We start from the raw sequence: 24,166 nt of genomic DNA on the forward strand, positions 1-24,166 counted from the left end.
AGGTTTGTGTATGCAGGGCCTGAGTTTCTGATTAAAGCTGTTAACAATGGGGGCAAGCTTTCCCCGTGGGAGACAGGCTTCTTGGATCTAAACCTTTCTGACATCTCAAAGCTTTATTTCCTGATGATTTCTAAAAGGGAAGGAGCCAGCCCCTTGAAATTAAAATATCGACTTACATTCTGTTCTCCCCAGACGGAAGAATATTAGCAAATTGAATCAGTTGGGGTTAGTACTTTCTTTTATGTGTTAAACTCAGTTATTCTGGCTAAGATCAGATTTTTGTCTAGGATGGAGCTGAAACACATGCGGAATCTTGTTGGTTGAGAGCTGGAAACGAAGGTTGGCTTCACACAGGTTGCTTCTCCAAACTGTAGGTATGCTCTTCGGCCCCGTGCACAGCATTCACAGCTGCTGTCTGCTGCGCCTTCTTGCTCCATCCTGTCTAGTCTCAGAAGTTTCATGGTACTAATATCTTGGATCCTTACAAAGGACTGACTTTTGACCCAGTTGACTGATAACTATAGAGTACTTTACAGTTTACCAAGAGCTTTCATTCATGTTTGCTCTTTACATCAAAATTACAAGATGGGTTTTATTATCCACATTCTTTTTGTAGATATGAGGGCCAGAGAGGTTATGAGTTAGCCAAAGTCTATCCAGTAATTGACAGAGCCAAGATTCTAGGCTGGGACATCTGATTCCAAATCTACTGCTCTTCATGCTCCTTTATACTGCAGCTACTTACCTGCCCAAAGTATGTCATTCACTCATTCGTTCAGCAAGTTCTTGGTGGCATGGGCTTTGAAGCCAGACAGCTGGGTCCCAGTATCTGCTCACTAGCTTTGTGACCTCTGTTACCTCTTGGAACCTCAGTTCTTTCATCAGCAAAATGAAGATAGTAATAGTACCTATCTAGGAAGGCTGTTGTGGAGTCCTTTAAACAGTGCTCTGGACATAGCAAATACTCCATAAATGTTTGCCATTCTTCTTCATCATGGGCTCACTCAGTGGTACAGGGACTCCACACCAGTGACAGCACTGATGTTGAGGATCACTTGTTCTGATGCAAATATGAAAATAGAAGACTGACAATTGCATAGTAAAGGGATTGCTAAGATATAAGCAGGATGCTGGGGAAGCTTGAAGGATGAACAGCTGTGTTTTCGATTGCCAAGAACTCGGCTCTCTAGCAGCTCACCCTTGTTGCCTCTACCCCTATTTGGTCACATTCCTGTCTTACTCATTCCTTGCTGAAGGCAGTATTTAATGTGCAGGGGTTTTATGGGTACTTTGTGTATAACCTCTTCGAGGAGGAAGAGAAGGAGAGTATGTCTGGCTAAGGGAACCTTAGTGGTCATTTGGGATTATAAGACCTATATTTAACAGTTGGAGGACTGTTCAAGACAAAATAGATTCCAAGGTTCTGGTGTGCAGTGTTCTGTCTGAGCACCACAGGATATCATATGTGAGTGGCTTCCGGTGGGTTGCTGAGGGAGGGGACTTTGTGGGGGAAGTAGGCCTTGAGTTGGACCTGAAAGAAATGAGGATTTGGATTATGAGTAGCAGAAGCGTGGAGAGCTGGGCAGAGGTGGAGTTATGATATTTAAACCATGGCCTGCCTTGGGTGGCGGGACAGCCCTGCCCGGGGATGTGGGTGGTCCAGGAGGCAGGTGCTGTCCCCTCCTGCATGAGAACCTGCCTCTGGACCCCAACAGGATGCACACAGCTTATCCCCACCCTCTGCAAAGCTACCTAATAATATCTTTGTGTTTATGGTAATGTTTTTTGCTGATTTGGTGGGAGATAAAACCTAGAGAGACCCATAGCATGGATGCTAGGTCTGAGTGGGTCTGTGAGCTGCAACCTAGCTGCAGCCCCTTTGTTTGTGAGCTGTTTGCCTGCATTTAAATGCCATTTACATAAGGAGCTGTCAGAGTTGAGTTGGCCCATGATTATTCCTTGATGTATGTTGAAAAAAGAGAAGAAAAGAAAACCCTGGCTAATGAGAAGCTGGGTTCCTTTTCTCCATTGATGACAGCTTCTTTTCTGATCTGATGGTCCGTCAGAAACTAAGGTGGTGTGTGACTGTGGGGTTATGTCCCCGCTGAAGCCGTCTTTTCCTCAGAGTTGTAATTGATGGGGAGACCTGTCACTTGTCATGCTGATGCTGTGCAGATTTTTGTGCAGCTGCCAGCCAAGAGAGTTTTAGGACAGCATCTGATTGGGTGCAGGTTGTGGCAAAAACGATAATAAATAGAGAGCTGGTGAGGGTAGATTTTGATTGACCCGAGATTGTATATTATTAAACTGGAGTCTGCATGTACATGTCAGTTTATGAAGAACCAGACCCATAATCCAACTTTAGGACTGTGGCAGTTCGGGTTTATTAAATGTGCTTTATATCACTATTAATATTGAGGAGCAAAGAGGAATATCTGTAATCTTTTAATCTATGCAATAATGGTTTGGAGGGAGATTACCAGATACATTGGACTATTGTTTGTCTGTAATTGTATTCAGAACTCTCCGAAGCATTGATTTGTTTCTGGCATGCTGATTTGGCTCAGCAGTCTCATAAAGCTCTTTTATAGTCCTCTTTGCTTTGTGTTTTCCAAAAATAATTGGAGAATAATAATAATGTGGCTGGCGATAAAGAAGAGAGAGTAAGGTTGAAAGCAAATTTCTAGCCGAGTGGATAGCCATAAACATCTTCTATGCTCATAAACACCTGGGTCTGTGACCTTTGTGTTTATAAGATATTTATCGCCTCATGGGCTCTCTGTTTGGGGGTTATCACTTCAGTGCCTTGTAAAATTTGATTGTGTTTAGTAAGTAGATTCTGAATTTTTGCTGAGTAGGGAAAAAGTGCCCCTCACCTTTGTTTTCTTTGGAACAACCAATCTGCCAACAGGGGCAGATCTCACCAAGGACAGGAGCAGAGAGCTTGGGTGTGCCTGAGTTTTGTGGAAATGGTACAGTGGGACCCAGTAAGGGTACCTTTTGTACTTGATTAAGTGGCTTGTGATGGAAATGACTTTTGAACGGAAGGGAGTTGTGCAACACATCAAATAAACTCAAGCAGTGTCGATGGGTTTTCCTTTTCCAGTAGAAATGGAATTTTTGATTCAAGTCGAGGAAGCTTTCTTGGGATTTGGATTTTTGCCACTTCCTCACCCTTTCTTCCCATTTCCAAAACAGGCCTGAGGAAATGAGCCAGAGAAATGGTCAAATTCAGTTTCATTGACTTTAATACGAAGGTATGACTAAGTGCTGCAAAAGCACAGTTGTCTTCTATCTTCAGCAGTCCTCTAAACATTTCTTAGGGAAGTTTTAGGCACTTTGTCAACCTCTATTGTCCTCCTGATGGTGTTGCTTAATTACTCTTGAAGGAAACAGTTGGATTCCTGTGAACTGATGACAGGTGTATGCTGAGCTGCCTGTGTAAACTATTGGCTGCCTGTTCATGTTGTGCACAGTGGATCAGAGGCATATGGGAGAATGTGCCAAAACGGGAATCTTAAGGGAGTTTTTTAAAAAGTAAAAATTGTTTGCTTTTTTGCTGTGGTGCGAACATGGCTCACTTCCGCCTTGACCTGCTGAGCTCAAGTGATCTTCCTGTGTCAGCTTCCCAAATAGCTGGGACCATAGACACATGCCACTGAGCCTGGCTAATTTTAGTGTATTTTTGCAGAGACAGGGTCCCACTATGTTGCCTAAGTGGGCTCAAGTGATTCTCTGTGCCTTCCAAATCGTTAGGAATACAGGCCTGAGCCACTGGGCCCAGCCCCCAGTAAGCTTTATTATAACTCAACTAGCTTCATTATAACTAAAGTATGAGCCAGTCTTGAGGTGTATAGGACCTATATTTATCGAAGGAGACTGTCCTACCTAAGACTTAGTTTCTTGTCCTATGAGGTTAATTGCTGCTGCATTTCATGGAGTTCATGAGATGTGCTTCCCTCTGCCCTTCTTCAATCAGATGGTACTGCCTGGGAGTCATATACATGCAGGACTGATAAAGAGCGGCTCCCACAGTGGCAGTACCTACAGTGGACTGTGCTGTAGGTAAAGAGAAGCTCCATCACACTGGCATGTGGGAACTGGACTAAAAGGCCACGAATCCCCCAACACCTACTCTCTGCCCAGCTTTGTGAAATACAAAATAATTATGAGTTCCAGACTCCAGAGATGCTTTCCACCTAGTTGGGGAAGGAGAAGTTTAGGTCAGTGGTTCTCTAAGTTGGTCTCCAGACAAGGAGCACCCTAATTCTCTGGGGATTTGTTAGAATTGCAGATTTTGGGGCATCGCCCAGACTAACAGAATTGGAAACCATGGATGGTGTTTTACAAACTCTGCAGGTGATTCAGATTTATGCTAAAGTTTGACAACTCCTGCTTTAGGTTCATCAGTTCCAGGGGGAATAAATGAGTAAACAAGGCACATAGAATTAAGGGCTTCCTATAGGGCACAGCGAAGGAGAGAATAAGGTGCTTTATAGCAGGATGCTAAGCTGGACTGTCAATCATGTGGGAAAGGGGTCAAAGACTGGAAGAGCAGGGATCATCAAGGCAGTGTTTGCTGGGGAGAGAAGTTATTGAGCCAGGTTTTGAGGACTGAATAGGAGAGAAAGAGGTAGAGTAGCATGAATGAGCTCAGATGTGATAGGGAGGGTTCTGTTCCTTCAAGAGCTTAGTTAAGTGTAGTGAAAACACACACACACTCCGGACAAGAAAAATTAATGTAAAATCAACTATAGAACTTAGGCAGGTTTATGAAGAAGAAAATATATTCCTCACAAGTTGGATTCCTGTGAGTTCATCTCTTTTATTACCTCTGGCAATGGTGCAATTAATTGGGGCCAGGGCTCTGCACCTGGAGAGGCTTTATAACGTGAGATTCTCAAGAGGAAGATTTTATTTGCCTAAGGCTACTACTTTAAAAGTGAGAGAGGCACTCATGAAAATTAGGGGTAACTGTAAAAAGTGATAAGCTGCTCAATATAGATTCAGTGCCCAGTATGTATAAAGTGCTGTGTGTATACTGGAGAGAGGGAACTGGAATCTAACTTGGGGATGGGGGTGGATCCAGAGGAGTAGAGATATGAAGAAATACACATTTAAGTCCAGTAAGTTTTTCATGCACCTGTAGTCCTGAGAGGTGAAGCCAGCTGGACGTCCTGGGTCGAGTGGGGACTTGGAGAACTTTTCTGTCAAGCAAGAGGATTGTAAATGCACCAATCAGCACTCTGTGTCTAGCTAAAGGATTGTAAATGCACCAATCGGCACTCTGTAAAATGGACCAGTCAGTGCTCTGTAAAATGGACCAATGAGCAGGACGTGGGCAGGGACAAATAAGGGAATAAAAGCTGGCTACCCCAGCCAGCGGTAGCAACGCAGCACTGATCCCCTTCCATACTGTGGAAGCTTTGTTCTTTCTCTCTTTACAATAAATCTTGCTGCTGCTCACTCTTAGGGTCCACACCACCTTTAAGAGCTGCAACACTCACTGCGAGGGTCTGCAGCTTCATTGCTGAAGTCAGGGAAACCATGAACCCACCAGGAAAAACAAACAACTCCGGACGTGCCACCTTTAAGAGCTGTAACATTCACCTTGACGTCCAAGGCTTCATTCTTGAAGTCAGTGAGACCAAGAACCCACCAGAAGGAACCAACTCTGGACACAGTCCCAGCTACGCCAGAGGCTGAGGTGAGAGGATCGATTGAGCTCAGGAGGTTGAGGCTGCAGTGAGCTGTGATTGCACCACTGCACTCCAGCCTGGGCGATAGAGTGAGACAGGGTCTCCAAAAAAAAAAAAAAAAAAAAAAAAAAAAAAAAAAAAAGTCTAGTAAGTTTTTGTTTTCCTTTAAAGGCAGAGGGGAGCCACTGAAGGTTATTGAGCAGGGAAGTAACAAGATTAGAGTTGTAATCATGAATCTAATTAAAAAATCAGTGACTGGAGGGAAGTAGATGGGTTAGAAGGCTAGTCTAGTTTTAATAGTGTGAGGCAGATGAGAAGGGCTTGAACTAGTAGAGTTCTAGAAAAATGGTGATGTAAGCAACAATAGAGTCATATTAGTTAAGGGTGAGAGGGAAGAAATATTTACAATTCACTGTGGACCAGCCACTTATGCCTGTCATTGGTAGAGCTTAACCATCACAATTTTAGCAACACAGAGATTGATTTTTATAGAAGGTCCAAAGGATATGTAGCTTGGAGACATATTCAAGATTTGACTCATGCTGGGTGTTATGGCTCACACCTGTAGTGGCTCACAGCTACCTGGTAGGTCAAGGTGGGAGGACTGTTTGAGCCCAGGAATTGGGACCAGTTGGGCAACACAGCAAGATCTCATGTCCAAAAACAAAAGATTTGATTCAAGCCTGCCTGCCTGCAAAGCCTGTACCCTTTTTGCTCTAGATTCTAGACTTTGGCGAATAGAATGATACATTTTGTTTATAATTGGACAGTTGTTGATCTTGGCAGAAGTGTTGACTGCTGGGAGGTGTTAAGAGAAAGAAAAAAGCAGCATAAGATATGGAAGTTTGTTTGATGAAACTGTATCTCAAAGAGTTTAAGAGTTTTAGCACAGGACAGATAGAATCTTGCCCCACCCAAGATGATGGAAGAACAAAACAAAGTCTGTGCTGTTTTCTTTGTTAACCAGAGTTGAGAGTGGAGTCTAATCCAATATCTGCCTAGTGGGAGTCTCTTGAGTCCTGATCCCATGAGAACATACATATGGCTGCTACTCCTGTTGTGAGGAAGGTTGCAATTTTAGAAATAAACCTGGAGCTTTTGAAGGTCCTATTTATTACTTCAGCCCACTTACTGCCGAGGTCCCCATGTTTTGCAAGTGACAAAAATAAATCTAAAATGGAAAACTAGGGAGAAGGTGAGAGAAAGTGTACAGAGAAACTGGGGACTTTGAGTTGTTTGGTCTAAGCTACTTATTTGCATTTTTGTCTCCACTTCCTAGCAAGCATATTGGTACTTAGCAATGGTGGGAGGAAGGCAGAACCGTAAAAAAAACGAAGTCATCGTTCTATCCTTACACTTGAGTTTCCTTTCAGCAACCTCTCTCCCCCCCGTCTTTGTCCCGTCTCATAACTTAGGCGTGATGTGCTGCTGTATCTGCCTTGCTGCCTTCTCCTGAGTGGAAGCTGCAGCTACAGTGTTGGTTATTACACCTGGCAATTAGATTGTGCAGGACAGTAGTTGGCTAGGAATGGCATAAGGTTGCATGCCTCGTTAAATCTGAACTCCACTCAGCATAGACTCTTGTGGAAGCAAGGGGGATTTGTTTAGGTAAGGAGCCCTTGAAAGGAGCCTGCTTGTTGAACTGTATGTTGAGCAGCAGTGATGAAAAGATGCCTAAACATGTGTCCCACAGCAGCTACAGTCCATCAGCATTGGACACATTGGTAGATCACCCCTGCTGTTAACACAGGTCTTTTCAGCTTACTCGTTTGTGTACTTAACTGTTGAGTGCTCTTTTAATTAGGGGCGACTAACGTCAAAGTACTATAGCTGTGCCGGGCCTGCTAATCAACAGGTTTCACTTATACTGGGGATCACTTCAGCTTTACACCACCATTATCATGACATTGATTTTTCTGTGCACATAAAAGGAAGCACTTACTGAATACAGGAAAAAATCATGATTGCTAGGTGGAAAAAAACCCAAAAAACCAGCAAGAGGAACTCAGTTACCCAGGGAAAATGTAAACGTTTCATATGAACATCGACAGAGAAATGGATTTGATGAGTTTTGAGGTGATTTTGTTAGATACTTTGAGAGAAATTGAGAATTCTGTATTCCGAAGAGACAGCCGGACTTGAAACTCTAGAGGTATGATTTTGACCAAGACCTGAACTTCTCTTTGCCTCAGTTTTTTCATCTATAAAATAGGGTTAGTAATAATACCAACCTCACTGAGATATTGTGAGGATTTTGTGAGATATTGTGAGATTGAATGATTAGCTTAGTCACTGGATGTAAGTACTCAAATTGTAGCTATTAATAAGTGTGATACGGCTGGGCACGGTGGCTCACGTCTGTAATCCCAGCACTGTGGGAGGCCGAGGTGGGCGCATCACAAGGTCAGGAGTTCGAGACCATCCTGGCTAACACGGTGAAACCCCATCTCTACTAAAAATACAAAAAATTAGTCGGGCATGGTGGCGCCTGTTGTCCCAGCTACTCAGGAGGCTGAGGCAGGAGAATGGCGTGAACCTGGGAGGCGGAGCTTGCAGTGAGCCGAGATTGCGCCACTGCACTCCAGCCTGGGTGACAGAGCGAGATTCTGTCTCAAAAAAAAAAATAAGTGTGATACTTAATGTCATAAATCATTGTTATTATTTCTGAGAACTGATATCTTGTGGTCCATTGTTGTGGCAGAAGTATAATTTATATAGGAACCGAAACTAGCCCTTGATTTTTTTTTTTAATCGCCGATCTTGGTTGGGCTTCACTATCATTTTCATCAGCTTCACAACCCCTCAGTTCTGAGAACCCTCCTTGCCATACAAGCCACTGGAGTGTCTGCGTTTCCTTTCTGTGGACATTGTCACCTTTCCCTTCATTTTGGTAAGGCCATGGAAACAGAGCAATCGGATAAAAGACCTGGGCATTTGGCACTTTCATTGGCCATACTTCTCCTTCTGGCTTGAGTTTATATGTGGTTTGGGGTAGTTACTGGTGAAATTGAGCTTTGCAGCTGTCTACTTAATCTGCATTTCCTGATCTGCTTTGGCTGGCAATCAAAAGCTGTATCTATTTTGGAGATTGCGCAATAAGACTTTTAATGACAAGTTAAAAGACAAAGGGTTGGTGGGATTGAACCTTATGCAGAAAATACTTCACTATACTTCGGTGGCTCCTGTTTACTGGTGATTTTGTGTGGATAGTAACTTAAAATCAAGAAACATTTTTGCTAACATATTTCCTGGGCCATTTTAGAAAGAAATTTCTTTATTTAGCCAGTAAGTAGAGCTTTCTTTAGCGTTTACATAGTTATCTTTTTAATATTAATTTTTGCAATCCATATGAATGAGGCCACATGTCCTTTAACAATTTTAGACCTCTTCTGTTATGCATTACTGCCATCTGTCAGTATGAGAGAAAGCTTCCTGAGGCAGAAGGGCTTAAAACAATGGTTCTCAACCCTGGGGTCACATTAGAATCACTGGCAGAGCTTTTAAGAAATTTTAGTGCCTGGGCCAGTTCCAGATACATAGTTGCTCTGGGATGGGGCCCAGGCATTGATGTTTTTAAAAAACTCCCTAGGTGATTTTAGGGTATAACTGGGCTGAGAGGCTCTCCTCCGAAAGCACTGTCTTAATGGAAGAACCAGTGGCATGAGAACAGTTCTACTTTTTCTCAGCAGTAACCTTGTTGTCTTCCATTGCAGTGCTGATTTTGACAATGGAACCATGCGGTTGTATTTGGGTAGCGGTTTGGAGGGTAACAAGTGTGTCTTTTGTATCTCTGAATCCTCTGTAGCCAGCCTAGTGCCTGGCATATACTAGATGCTCACTATCTTCCACTCCACTTCTTTTGGATGACTAAATAATGGAATGGAGCCCAGATGTACTAGCCTTTTTACTTAATCCCTGAGCCTTTCTCCTTCAGTGGTCCGTAAGGGAGCAGGTCCACAAGCATACACTTTTATTGTTCCAGGAGGAGGAAGACGCCCAGCTTTGGAATGCTTGAGGCATAAAACTGATCCTTGGTTAAGATCAGCAGAGGCTTGCTGTGTGCAACATAAATTGTCAGGTAAAGAAGCAATTAACTTAGTGCCATTTATTTCCTCTTTAAGCATCTAGTCCTTATGAGTGTTGTGGTTCTGCACTCCAACTGGAAACAGGTTCTCTATTGCCCTGTTTTGCTCTTAAACACAGACACCTTTTTCAGTCAAGAGAATTAGGGCCTTTTAAAAACTCTTCTTTCTTTCTTTTCCTTTTTAGGTAGCCCATATTGAATCAGGTCCTGCAGCTATAGTTATTCATGCAGGGAGAATTCTATGAACACAGGGGAGAATGGCCTGGGAGTTTGATAATTTGTTATTTTTTGGTTTGTAGATTGAGAAGTATATTAAGTAAGGATAACCCCTTATAGTTAGTTAGTTATTTTATAGTTTTCCTGTCCAGAAGGTTTTAATCTCTCACACGGCTGTGGACTGGCAGAGCAACTAATTATTGTCTCCAGTTTATGGATAAAAAAATTTAAGATGCGGCAAGGTTAAGTGACCTGCCTAAGGTGATAGACCTGGGCCTTGAATCCACAGCTTTTGACTGTAAATCCCTTCAGTACACTGAGCTTTGGATAGTACTTTTGCTTGGATTAGAACACCCTATAAATGTGACTAATGGCATCTCAGGGTTCTGTCCTGGCTGTCATAGTTGAATCCTTTATTTGCATTGCATGTGCTTGCTTGTGTGTGTGCGTGTGCAACTATTAATATTAAGCATCTTGCCATTTGCCTCTGTAGAGCACAGTTGATAGATGGGAATATACACTTGATGTAGTCAAGAGAGTGTCATCTTTTATTAAGAATTCTGATCTTGCCTCTCCAAAATGCCTACTTTCACTTTTAGTCTATTGTAAGTGTGAATATTTGTGTGTGGTATTTTATTTCTAGGCAAGGTGTTTTTCTCAGTCTATGTTGTCCGTCTAGGATGATAATGTTAAAGCTTAATATATTTAGTTTTGGAAGACTACATTTTTCTGGGGTGGTTTATGAGTTGTTTTCCTTCATCCAACAAATTATTGAGTGTCTAGTATGTGTTCTATGCTGTCTACCTTTACTTCCATCTCAAGGAAATCTAGGATAAAAATAACATTGTTTATCTGTGAAGGGATAAAGAGTCAACACCCATTTCATGTCAGCTCTGTCTTTATTAGGCATTTGGCTACTGAGCTTTCTGATTTCTTGACTTTTGGGAGTGTTTCTCCCAGTTACCAGACAGGTCCAGGGTGGGAAATGCTTTCCTTGGGCCCCAGAACTAGCTCATGGAGAGGTGGTTGTAGCTTCTGGGAATTTTGAAAAGAGCCACACCCAGGAATCTGCTTGGACTATGTGTTCTTTCTGTCCTGCCTTTACTCTCCTCTTTTCTCCCTCTTATAAGCAAAGCGTCTTTTTGCTTCCTTGCCCCCAATCCCAGAGAGAGTGTTAACTTATGTTTGCATGTAAGGAGAACAGTCAGAGTTAAGGATCTCAAACTCAGGAAAGTGGTTTTTGTACTCAAGAGCTCCCTGTGTGTTTGCGCAGCACACTTACCTCCATCCAGGATGCACTTATCCTGCGTAGATGGATTGTAACTGTGATAGAGGGGGAAAAAGAAGAGGGGGAAAAAAAAACCCTAAAAAACCCTGGATTCTGAAGATGGCTGCAGTATATTCTTCAATAGAAATTTGAAGCATGACGTGGATGTTAGAACACCACATGAAGCTCTTCTTACTTAAAACACAAGAACTTAAAACTTGGCCAGGGGAAAGGTGTAGGGAGGTGGAGAAAAGCACTCCTTCCATTTAAGGGAAGTAAGCACTTGACTTCATCAATTGTGGTTAAGATAAACAAAGCTTATCTTTTTGGTTGGCATCAGAAGGGGCATTTAAAGTCTCATGAAATGAGAGAAGGGTTGTTCTGTTCCTTATTTACTGTACTTGAACGGAGTCACTGAAAACCTTGATGGGATGTCTCTATGACTGCTCATTCCTAGTTGTCTGCAGCACTGTGGCCAGTGAATATGCTGGTTCCCACAGAGGAAGGCCCACAGCATGGTTTCCTTTCTCTTCTTTTAATTTTGCCTCGTGTCTTTTGTAGACGAGAGTGCTCTACAGTAATTCTTTTGTAGAAACTGCCACGCCTCAAATCACATTACGTAATACAGGCTGGGGACCAGCATTCTGTGAGGACTTGATCAATGGGTTGGGAAACAAGGTTGATAGCATTGCTGTGGAGGAGATGTCAATGCGAATTTGTCAGCTCACCTCACATCCTTGCTTGCAGAACTTTGATTTTATTTAGGTGTTCACTTCCATGTGGACTTGAGTTCGGGGGGGTACATCTTGATTAGTCTATTCCAGTCATTATATTTCTACTCCTTGTCAGTGATGGGCTTAGGAAGGTCCAGGTCTGGCTGGCTGGACATGAGGGGAAATCTTGGGTGGGCACTTCTAGAAAACATTTCCTTGATTTTGATGAAGAGAAGTATAATCTCTATCTGGTTGTTGTCTGCATGTGGTGCTTTGAAATTGGCAGTTGCCATCTTTGAACCGTGAGCCAGCGTAAGAGGACAGGCCCACACGCAGGGGACAGCAAAGCTGTACAAAAGATAGATAGTATCTTTGATGATATTGTTGAGCTGTTGAATTGATCAGCCTGAGTCCATTCCATTTTGGGACTTCTTGTTATGTGTGAGAAAGAAAAATCACATTTTAACTATTTTGGCTGGATTTTCTGTTTCCTTCAGTCTAGTGTATTATAACTGATAACTATCTTACCCCATTCATACAGGATGGTTTGAGATAAAATTAGAAAATATTGGAAATGCCTTTACACAAGTATGACACACACAATTAACATAGACATTAACATAAATATTATATTGTAATGTCCAGTGTTCTCATACTTTGCTTCCATATCACTTCTGCTAGCATTTTCTCCATAGCAAGGGGACAGGCCATGAGGATGAAAAACAGCCATTTAAAAACTGTCTTGGGGGTTTTCAGTATTCTTTCTGTGAGAATTGACATGATACATAACTCCTAAAACATAGTATAAGGCAAAAATTATTCTTTCCTGATGAACTTGTGTTTCTTCTTATTGGAAAGTGGCAAATAAAATAATCCAGTATAGGAGGCATCATGCTACCTGACTTCAAACTATACTACAAGGCTACAGTAACCAAAACAGCATGGTAGTGGTACCAAAACATACATATAGATCAATGGAACAGAATAGAGACCTCAGAAATAGGACCACACATCTAAAACCAGCTGATCTTGGACAAACTTGGCCAAAACAAGCAATGGGGAAAGGATTCCCTATTTAATAAATGGTGCTGGGAAAACTGGTTAGCCATAGGCAGAAAACTGAAACTGAACCCTTTCCTTACACTTTATATAAAAATTAACTCAAGATGGATTAAAGATTTAAATATAAAACCCCAAACCATAAAAACCCTTGAAGAAAACCTAGGCAGTACCATTCAGGACATAGGCATGGGGCAAAGATTTTACCATGAAATCCCCAAAAGCAATTGCAACAAAAGCTAAAATGGACAAATGGGATCTAATTAAACTAAAGAGCTTCTGCACAACAAAAGAAACTATCATCAGAGTGAACAGGCAACCAACAGAATGGGAGAAATTTTTGCAATCCATCTGACAAAGGTCTAATGTCCAGAATTTACAAGGAACTTAAACAAATTTACAAGAAAAAAACACCACCACCAAAAAGTGGGCAGAGGGTATGAACAGACACTTCTCAAAAGAAGACATTTATGCGGCCAAAAAACATATGAAAAAAAGCCCAACATCACTGATCATTAGAGAAATGCAAATCAAAACCACAATGAGATGTCATCTCATGCCAAGTCAGAGTGGCCATTATTAAAAAGTCAAGAAACAACAGATGCTGGAGAGGCTGTGGCGAAATAGGAACGCTTTTACACTGTTGGTGGGAATGTAAATTAGTTCAACCATTGTGGAAGACAGTGTGGCGATTCCTCAAGGAACCAGAAATGCCATTTGACCCAGCAATCTCATTACTGGGTATATACCTAAAGGATTATAAATCATTCTACTATAAAGACACATGCACACATATGTTTATTGCAACACTATTCACGATAGCAAAGACATGGAACTAACCCAGATGCCCATCAGTGATAGACTGGATAAAGAAATGTGGTACATATACACCATGGAATACTGTGCAGCCACAAAAAGGAATGAGATTATGTCCTTTACAGGGACATGGATGAAGCTGGAAGCCATCATCCTCAGCAAACTAACACGGGAACAGAAAACCAAACAGCGCATGTTCTCACTCATAAGTGGGAGCTGGATAAGGAGAAAGCACAGACACAGGGAGGGGGGCTTAAAACCTAGATGAGGGGTTGATAGGTGCAGCAAACCACCATGGCACACGTATACCTATGATTACATAGGTATACCTGTACATTCTGCACATGTATCCCGGAACTTTAAGTTAAAAAATAAGTAAATACATAAATACATAAAAATTCAGTATGTTTTCTTGTTGTCTTATTTCACCAATGAGCTCAGATCCAACTTTAATGGTTAATAACACTTTGTCTAAAATTCCTAATATATCTTCTAATATTTTCTAGTTGGTTTTATTTATTTTAGTTATTTTAACAACAGTGAGTGATCTGTATCACATCCTCCTGGAAGTACCTTGCATTTCATTATAACTGAGGAAGCGTTTGTTATTTGTTTAAATGAGTGTCCCAGATAGCTTGTAATGGAGCATATTTATTTGTTTACTCTCTTATCCATTCACTACACATTTATTGAGCTCCTACTAAAAATTAGCCAGACACTTAAATCGTTTTCTTTGGCTTGATTGTAGAGCTCATAAACAAAAGTACTAGGAATTTAGAATTGTAGATCACAGAGCATTAGAATAGGGGAAAGTCATTTTTCATTGTTGAGCCTGAGGAGAGTTTCGAAGGTGACTTGAAGGTATTGATTTGAGGAATGCCGATGGTTTTCATCTTCTTTTCCCATCACTAAACTAAGTATACTCCCTTCAGAGGTAGAGAGCCAGGAGACCTTTATAGTAGTGAAAGGACAGGAAAGGAAGGCTTTCATAGCCTGGTACTGGAGTCAGTATTCAACAGTGAAATTCTGGGGTCAAGAAAATAGTTAATTTATATACTTTAATTCCCACCTGATCCCCACTCCCCAAGAAGGTTGGAATCCTTGTTTTTCCTCCTTTTGGAATTTGCTACTTTGAAGGGTTTTTTTCTTTTGAAGGAATAAGAACAGTCTGTTCATTGTGCTATTTAGTGCAATTAGAATTAGGGAGCAATATTTGTTCTGTGAGTTATCTACCCTGACAGAAGCTCTGATAGAAGCTCAGAATAGTTAACTGCCCTCATAGAGGCTTGGGGCATCATTGCTGGAAATGAGATGCCTAACTCCAGGACTACTTCATCCTGTGGACTGCAGAATTAAACGGAACCAAAGAAAATAAGCAACAAAAAACAGTTGGAACAGCTTCTCAGTGGACTTACTGCTGCCAGTCTTGGTGGGGAAGCACCAGTGCTTCTTGGACTCTGGCTACTTTGATCTTCCCAGGGTGCTGGAGAACCTGGAAGGACCCAAGTTGTCTCTCCTATGTCCACTGTAAGCCTTGGTAAGAAGCATGAACCTTCTGTAAGCCAGGACCCAACTGACCTTTTAAGATTTTTTTTTTTTTTTAATCATCTGAACATGCTATGCCGTTGGCTTGGCATTGCTTTGATCCCAGATGTCTCAGTTTTAAAGAGCAGCTACACTAAGTGGCAAGGAGAAATTAGAATTATCCATATTGATGATGAAAAATAAACCTCAGAGGGCTTCCAATTGCACCCTAATTCTTCTCCCTTAGGATATTGAGAGAGTGAGGTGTAGAATTTAAAGTTAAAAAATTTTACATCACTTTACTTAATAATTGAAAGGTACTTGGCTTTGGCCCTTGGCATGATTTAAATCACAATGGATTTGAGAGATGCTTTGTCATTGACTTAATTTTCAGGGTTTTAACTCATTCAGTAAGTTGGCTTGGCAGCCCTAAGCAGCATTAGTATTTTGTGTGACATTTTCAAAATATCCTTTGAACCTATGGTAATCCCTAAGGCAGCCATGTTCTAAAACTCAGAGAAGGACCTCCCCAGGGGCTTGAAATACCTGTGTTTCCTCCCCTCACCAACAACCCCCTACCCTGCTCCCCATAGCAATGTTTTGAGGTTGTGTGATCTGGATCTGGGTTGAACTCCTGCAGCGTTTTAAACCTTTTGTTTCTTTCTTCTTTAATAACAACAGTGTTTCTTACCCTGGTTGTCTATTGAGAAGTGTAGGTGAAAGTAAGCATCAACAGAATGGTGATTTTGAATATGGGAATGGGTTCTTGGGAGCCACTGATGTACCTATAGGGACTGGGGATATGATTGGTAGTTCTAGAATGACGTTGCAGTTGCTCTATACATGACCCATCACGTGGAAGATCCTGACCTCAGCAGCACACAGCAAGCATGTAATAGCTGCAGAGAATAATGCTGAGCACTAGTCAACTGGTAAGCATTACAGACTCCCCTGCTTCTCTCTCCCATGGGTCAACTGGTGTTGAATAGCAGGGAGACTAGTACTTTGGACATTTTTACCTACTGAAGTTGACTCATGCTGTTCCTTTAGAAGGCTAATAAATTTTTGGTGATTAACTGAATAAATTAACAACAGGCTAAGAGAATAATTACAGACCTATTTAGGAAATCTAGTTCTTGGTTTTGCTTGGAGATTCTTGCCAGAACTTTACCTTGTAAGTTAGATATTTTTACCTGTTGCTTCTCAGAAAAACCTACAAGCATACTCTTAGGTTTATACCTTCTATCCCTAACAACAACAAAAACATTAACTGTAAACTGCCTCCTGTTATCTGAGGGTAAAGTTGTAAAAATCAAAGAATTTTGAGGAGAAAGTCTTGGTAACAAAAAATACTAATTAGTTGTCTGTGTTGTGAGATGTGTTGCTTGAGAGTGTCTGAGCTTCAGAGAATGTATAATTTCCCTCCTTGATGTCCACAAGGAGCTTCTAGGATACTTTATTAAAAGACGAGTAATCAGTTATTATTCTTCCTAGGTATATCTCAAACTGCAGCTTTAAACAGAATCAACTAGAGGGCTTTGTTACAATACAGATTGCTGGACTCCACTCCTGGTGGTATGGTAGGTCTGGAAAAGGGCCTGAGAATTAAAATTTTTAAGTCCTCCAGTGATGTCTAGGTTACCGGTCCGGGAACCACCCATTAAGAATCGCTGTTGTATCTGGTCCTCTGCCTCTTTCTGCACATCTTATATCCATGCAGCAGGTATGAAAATGAGCCCCCCAAAAGCATTCACCTTCACTGTTGACCTGATTATTATATAATTATAATTGGATCTCAACCTTTTAAAAGGCCAACCGTATCTGAACTACATATTAATTATAAATCTTAGTGAAAGCTCTATTATATTATCTCAATTTTTTTTTCTTTTGAGATGGAGTCTCACTCTGTTGCCCAGGCTGGAATGCACTGGCGTGATCTTGGCTCACTGCAACCTCGTCTCCTGGGTTCAAGCGATTCTCATGCCTTAGCCTCCTGAGTAGCTGGGATTATAGATGTCCACCACCACGCCCAGCTAATTTTTGTACTTTTATTAGAGTCGGGGTTTCGCCATATTGGCCAGGCTGGTTTCAAACTCCTAACCTCAGGTGATCCGCCTGCCTTGGCCTCCCAAAGTGCTGGGATTACAGGTGTAAGCCACTGCGCCCGGCAATTATCCTGATATTTGATCCTGAAAAATCTTGCTTGAACTTGAAACTTGTCCTAGAATGTCTTTGAAAAGTTCATATTCCGATAAGTGTATTACATTCTACAACAATTATGCTAAAAAGTTACTTCACAGAAAATTATATCCACACTCATGATAGAATCATTTGGAAGTTTAAAAAATATGGTCATGGTTGGACTCCATCCAAGACTGATTGAATATGACCCTCTGGGATTGGGCACCAAGTAATATACAATTTTGAAAAATTTCCAAGGGATTTTAATGGGCAGCTAGGTCATGAACCACTGCGATAGGCCTTGGAGAGAGAGGGGAGCAGCAGGGCTCTGGTAAGTCCTTTACACTTGCTTTAACCTGCTGCTCTTTCCCCTTTCCACTGTTAAACTCCCCTGCACCTCTACGTCACTCTTCTTTACAGGCTGGCTAGCGTCATCACATTGTAGGTCATTTTCTGTGGGCTTAGGAAAACAGTCCAACAGACTGTTACCCTAGTGCGTGCAATGAAAGGCCTTTATTCTTAGGGTTCAAATTATTTTACAACGAAATTGTTTAGTTTGGAGCCTAGCCAGTTTCATCTCTTCTATACTCCAGGTTGATCTTCTGTTTTAGATGGTGTTCCTCACTCTGCCTTCTTCACCTGAATAAAGGAAAGGCGGGCAATGTTTCCAGAGCTCCTGAGCCACCCTTAGTGCTGGAGGCCGGTTTAGGAAAGAGCTGGCTCCCTCATTGCTAAACAGAATTAATGTTGTTCAATCACTTTATTCTGGCTCTGTGAAATAATACACAGGAGGAATTGCTGCTTTATGACTTTAATCTGATAAACTACCTGCTCTGGTGTGTTACATTCTGTGTGTGTTTCTCTGCCACCACTGCAGAATAATTTCAGCCTTATGTGTAGCAACTAGAATGCAAGGTTCAAAACTCAAACCAAGCCTTGATGCAGATGTCAAATAAGAACTACTTTAGAATGCTCTGTGATAATGCTAGGCACTTAGCATGACTGCTGGGGCTCCTAAAAGGAGCCAGGAAGCGGCAGAGCCTGAGAATCCTATAGCATTTCCTTTTGAGCTTGGGCCTGAAGCAGCCAAATGCTGTAACCAAATAAAAGCCAGTTTACCTTTTGCTTTTCTTATGTCTTCTTTTCTTGTTCTCGTCTTATAAATTATGTTCACACTTTTCCTTTTTTCTTTTCCATTCATGCCTTTCCTCTGTTTTCTCTGTACTCCATGCATCTGCCGCCTGTCTGCTTGCTTGGTTTTTCTTCTGTGTTCTCTCAGCTTTTCACTTTTGGAAGAGTCAGGAATCTTGTATATTTTGAGAATTAGCGAAACATCGTGGGTATTTATCCAAAGTGGACCTTGTACAGTCTCTTTTATGCTCGTTTTTAATCTCACCAATTTCTAGAATCTCACTAATTTCTAGGTTTGTTAAGGGACAACATGGTGTATTGCTGGAGATCAAGACACAAAGAGTAACAGAGCCTCAGAGCTCATTAATGGTGGTCTGAAACAAGGAAAGGAGAATTAAAATAATGTCCTTAACACCCAGGACATAAGAGATACAGATATAGAGATGGCAAAATCCATGGCATATCTGTGACGGTTTTCTTTTTTTGTAGAAAATATCATAAATAGATCTTAGAACTCTGATCTTCTGATTTTTCTTAACACAGTACTCTAGGGAGAGGCCACTAGACAAGATGAATCCCATCACTGTTAGTGGGAGCTTAGAGGGAATTTTAGGTGAGGGAAAATACGGAGATAAATGCCATATTTTGAGATAGGTCTTTTGATTCAGTGTTGAAGATTTGTGTCAAGAGACTCCCAAACCATAATAGATATTGCAGGCCTTCCCTTTACTGCCTGTTAACCCAGGCATGTGACAAGAGCAAGATTTCTAGAGATTGCCATAGAGGAAGAATAATTTCAGTGACTTTGGGAAAGCCTGAAGACTGATTTAGGGTGAAAGGCACATGTCATTAAAGAGTTTCATTATAGATTGCTGGTTTTATTAGGAGGTAAGTGGTTGGAGACATTCGTTTCCTGGAATCATGTAGGACGTTTAAAGTGTTGAATGCTATATACAACACCCCAGAGGTGAGGAAGATGTTTATCAATTTAGGTGCACAGATGTCAGTCTGATTATTGGGAAGAGGGTGAAGAGGTTTGACAGTATCAGAGTATGGACACATTTGAGCAGCAGCAGCTCATTGTCCTAGAACGAATTGCCTCCTGGCCGTGATTTATTGACATGGCTGATGGAGGGACTCAGCAGAAGCCACCATTTATCTGTTTCTTCAGTTGACCATTGGAAAGCCTTACAAAATTATGTGCGTGAGAAATGTCAAAGTGACAGATTGGGGTTCAAAAGATTGTACACTTTTATACATCCACCCTTTGCTCTTCTTTTTGGACTTGAGTATTTTAGACAAAACTAACATTTTCTTCAGCTTAGTATAAACAGATTTCTGCTCAGATTAGCTGAGAAGGCATACACCATGTTATCCTTTTATGGATGCGTGATACTTGTGATGTCTTTGTCAAATAGGAATTGCCCTCTGCCTTGTGTGTTTGGAGAGATGACTGGCCATACCTCTGAAGCAATCAGCTGTGGCCAAATTAACATAATATGGTACCTGTACATAAAACTAAATATAGAACAATTTTATCTTTTTGTAGTAAGGATACTATATTCCGAAGAATTCATGTAAGTTGAATTATTTAAAGTGGATTTAGGGACATTCATTGTAAAGTTAATCTTTGGTAAATCCTTGTGTGGTGATTTTTTTTTCTCTCCTCTTTTGCATCCCCATTTGAAAGCCCACAATTTAATCTATTTGGGTAAGGTGGATTCTTTTGTGATTAAATCACTCCAGTTTATACCCATTGAGGAGTAAAGTCACCAGACTAAACTCCTCAGGAACAATGACAGAGAGTTTTGCCATGGGTGTTTGGGAAAACTGCATTTACTTTCTGCACACTTAAACTCTGTTTCAGTCCACATATTTGCACGCCTAAAAAAATTAACAAATTTTCACAGTAACAATGATACTAGCGTTTACTTATTGCTCAAAAGAGTTATTGACCGCTATAGTGTGTGTGAAGTTGGAAACTTTAGGATGATAGCCATAGTTTGTACTTCGAGCTCACTCTAGTGGGGGAAATAGACAAGAAAACCCATAATTAGTACACAGTAAATGTTAGGTATATTTCTCATGTGAATGTGTGCAGTATGGTAACTGCTTGTTAGAGGGGACCCTATAGAATTGATTACCTATAAGAGACCTTGACTGCGCTTGGGATAGTTAAGGAAGGCTTCATGAAATAGTGACAAATCAGGGTTAGCTCCTGGCCTGGGATGATGGCTAAAAGGACTAAAGGGCGAGTCTTTGCCTCAGTTTCTTATTTGAAAATGAGGATAATAATAATCCAACTTTATAGAGATTATTATGAGGATTCTGTGAAACAAATGCACATAGATAGTTAGGCAGTCCTGGTAATTGGGAAGACATCAATAATGATGTAAGTTATCCATGTCCCTAGTCCTTTATTTCTTACAACAACAATCCTTTCGAGACAGTAGTACTTTCTCTATTTTGAAGATGCTCAGAGAGGTTAATTTGCCCAAGGTTACCCCGCTAGAACTTGGTAGGGTTCAGCTTTGAATCTAGATGTCTCTCTCCTGGTTACCTTTTGTTCTCTTTATGCTACTCAGGAGGCCCAAAATGCTTCCAGCTGCTTCCTGCTTCATTATCCCCCTAAGTGCCCCACTGAGAGGAGTCTACAATTGCCTGCCCCTCCTCTCCCTGCCTCCTGGTCTTGCCATGAGTCACTGCTGAGCCATTTGTGTCAGAGAGGAAAATGGGGGCTTGCTATTCACATGTAGCAATTTGCTATGTGTTCTTGCTTATTTGCCAGGGACACCAGCAGAGAAGCGTTCATCAAGAGGCGTCATGTTTGTTAAGGGACCACATGGTGTATTTTAAAAGCTCTTAACTCTCTCTGGTATCATCGATTATGCTTTAGCATAAGAAATAAAGTGACACTGAGCCTCTTATTAATAATACACGTTTTCCATTTAACTTTGACTGGTTAAATCTGGCATAAAATGCAGACTTGCAAACCAGCCTCCCTGGGATGTGTAGCTTCTCTTAGGCTATTTATGATGCGGATCTCTGTTGAGCAGCAGCCTCTGCCTGCAGCTAAGGCTCTGGACTAGATGTTCTCTTTTCCTTTTCTCTCTTGATGGCATGGATTGTTTTGTTTCACAAGGCTCATGTTCTAGATGGGATTGTAGCTGGTCTACTACAAGCTGGTCTAGTTGGGATTGTAGATTGGTATGGATAAATACTGAAATGGGAGCTGGTATCTGACAACTGGAGGGGTTATATATGTGCCCCCATATTCTGATCAAGCTTTGGCATTTTGTGCATTTGGCAAAAGTCAGTGGTCAATATTTGAAGTTTGCATGAAGTTAGAAGAATTTTGGGCTCTGAATATGAGATGACTTAGAGATAATATGTTTATTTTAAAGATAAAGAATCAGGCCTAAAGCGATTGATGATGATGATGATAGCAGAATCTCTAACAATGGTTAAGCCAGACACTGTTCAGAGTGATTTTTGTGTTAACTTGCTTGATCTTCACAATGACTCTGTCAGGTAGACAGTATTATTATCCCTGTTTTACAAGTGAGGAAACTGAGGCACAGAGAGTTTCAGTCATTTGCCCAAGCCACATAGCTGGCAGATGATAGAGCTGGGGTTTGTACCCAGGCTATCTGGATCCATCAAAACCTTTGCTATCTGCGTATCACTACACTGTAGCTTGTCCAGAGTTACAAAGCTGGGCAGGAATAGTCCAGGACCCAAATCCCAGTCTTTTGTTGGCTGAACTATATTTGTTATTTAAAGATTCTTTTAGCAGTGGAACTCTTCTTTAAATGGAGATATTACTAGATAGCACAACCAAATAAAAAAAGTGGAAACTTAGCTGCTGTGGTTTAAGTGGGATAGGCCAGGCATTGACCATGCATTCCCTTTATTCAGCCCTTGCTGTGGCTTCTGAAAAAGCCACATGGAGCATAGTTTTATTTTATTTATTTTAATTTTTAGCCCCTACAACAAGACTCACAGTAGGGATATGATTTTAAACCCTGGCTCTAGTTAGGGATATGAGCTCCAGATTGCTCTCTTTTGGGTCACAATTAAAATCCCAACCGGCAACAGATATTTTTGGTCAGATCTGGTCATTCTCTCTGCCTCCGTACCCATTGGGGGCAAACTATGAAGCTTTTGTAGCTGCATTATTGTAGATTTGCAGGATTTCTGTTGGTAATCAGAATCGGGTGTGTGTTAGAAAAAGGCCTTCCTGAGTGTATGAACCCCTTTGCCTGCTGACAGTCTCTGGGCTGGAGTTAACATTAACATCTGCATGCCCAGAGGACAGTGAATTGCTAACTTTTCACTGGCTTTCTTTTTGCTTGGACATTTTACAGTGCTCCAGGGTCATCATTATGGGCAGTACTTACGTTGTAAGTACCTGATTTTGGCTCTTTTCTCACTCACTAGTCTGTGATCTAGTCTTCTCTCTGTGTCTGCAGAGTTCAGTCCCATTTCTGGAGCAAAGCAGTAGCTCAGTAAATGTCAGTGGAGTTTTTTGAATCACTTTTTATTATTCCAGATTATAGGCATAGATGTATAGATCAAGTAGGCTGAATATGACTTAATCCCCAAGTTTCTTCTATAATAGGACCTTATTTTATCTCTCCAAGTAATGGAATAAAGGGATGGAAGCTGGTCTAGTTGGGGTTGTAGATTTATAAACAAGACATTAATCTGAAGCTTATATTCTTTTAGAGAGTTACAAGAAAACCCAAGATCTCCCCCCATCCCCAATTAAACACTTTGTTCTTTGTAAGGATAGTAGAGTAGTAGGAGTGGGGGTATTCAGGAAAGCAGGTCTTAAGGCAGAAGAATCACATCAACATCCCAAGTTCTATTCCTCACTGCCTCACGAATGGTCTGCTAGCCACCTGCAGTTGTTGTTGTTGTTGTTGTCGTGTTTTGTAGGTAAAGGAAATATGGCAGGAGAGTGAAGTATAAGAGGTCCAGGAGCTTGGTGGAGGTGGAGGAGAAGGGGGATGGGGAAAGATAAAGAGGCAGATAAGAAACAGGAATCATTGTAGACCAGTGGTTTTCAGAGTGTGGTCCCTGGACCAACAGCTTCAGTGTCAGCTGGGAACTTGTTAGAAAGGCAAATTTGCTGGTTTCACTCTAGACCCAGTGAGTCAGAAACTCTGATGGGGGTGGGCAGCGTCTTTGAAAACCTTTACTTCACTAACTTTTTCCCCCTCTATCTTAAATATTCCCAATTGTTTTAGGTTTTAGTTGATTCCCATATTATACTTCAATTGTGTGTCAGTGAGTAGGTCTGTATTAAAGGAGAACTGTTGAGGAGACATAAAGAAATCTCTTTGTATTCCAAAAAGCGTTTCTCAGAGTTAAATTACATGTTTTGTTAGTGTCTGTTGCTTTTGTTCAGATTAAGCTCTGAAACAAAATTAAGATTCTCGTCAAGGCTTGAGCTTATTAATAGCTGTTTCAT

At 41.3% G+C, this 24,166-nt stretch overlaps 1 protein-coding gene across 20 annotated transcripts in view; it reads left to right on the forward strand.

Annotated features, from left to right (window-relative positions):
* Positions 1–24,166, forward strand: part of AUTS2 (activator of transcription and developmental regulator AUTS2) — a 1,182,725-nt gene that overhangs the window by 216,469 nt on the left and 942,090 nt on the right. For 3 of the 20 annotated variants that reach the window (XM_063814427.1, XM_063814428.1, XM_063814429.1), the window contains exon 1: positions 8,473–8,589. The exons of the other annotated variants lie outside the window; for them this stretch is intronic. The gene's annotated coding sequence lies outside the window, so the exon portion shown is untranslated. Of the gene's footprint in view, positions 1–8,472; positions 8,590–24,166 lie in introns of those variants that run through there. 20 annotated transcript variants of the gene reach the window in all.

Source organism: Pan troglodytes, chromosome 6 (assembly GCF_028858775.2).
Source record: "Pan troglodytes isolate AG18354 chromosome 6, NHGRI_mPanTro3-v2.0_pri, whole genome shotgun sequence".
NCBI classification, from domain to species: Eukaryota; Metazoa; Chordata; class Mammalia; order Primates; family Hominidae; genus Pan; species Pan troglodytes.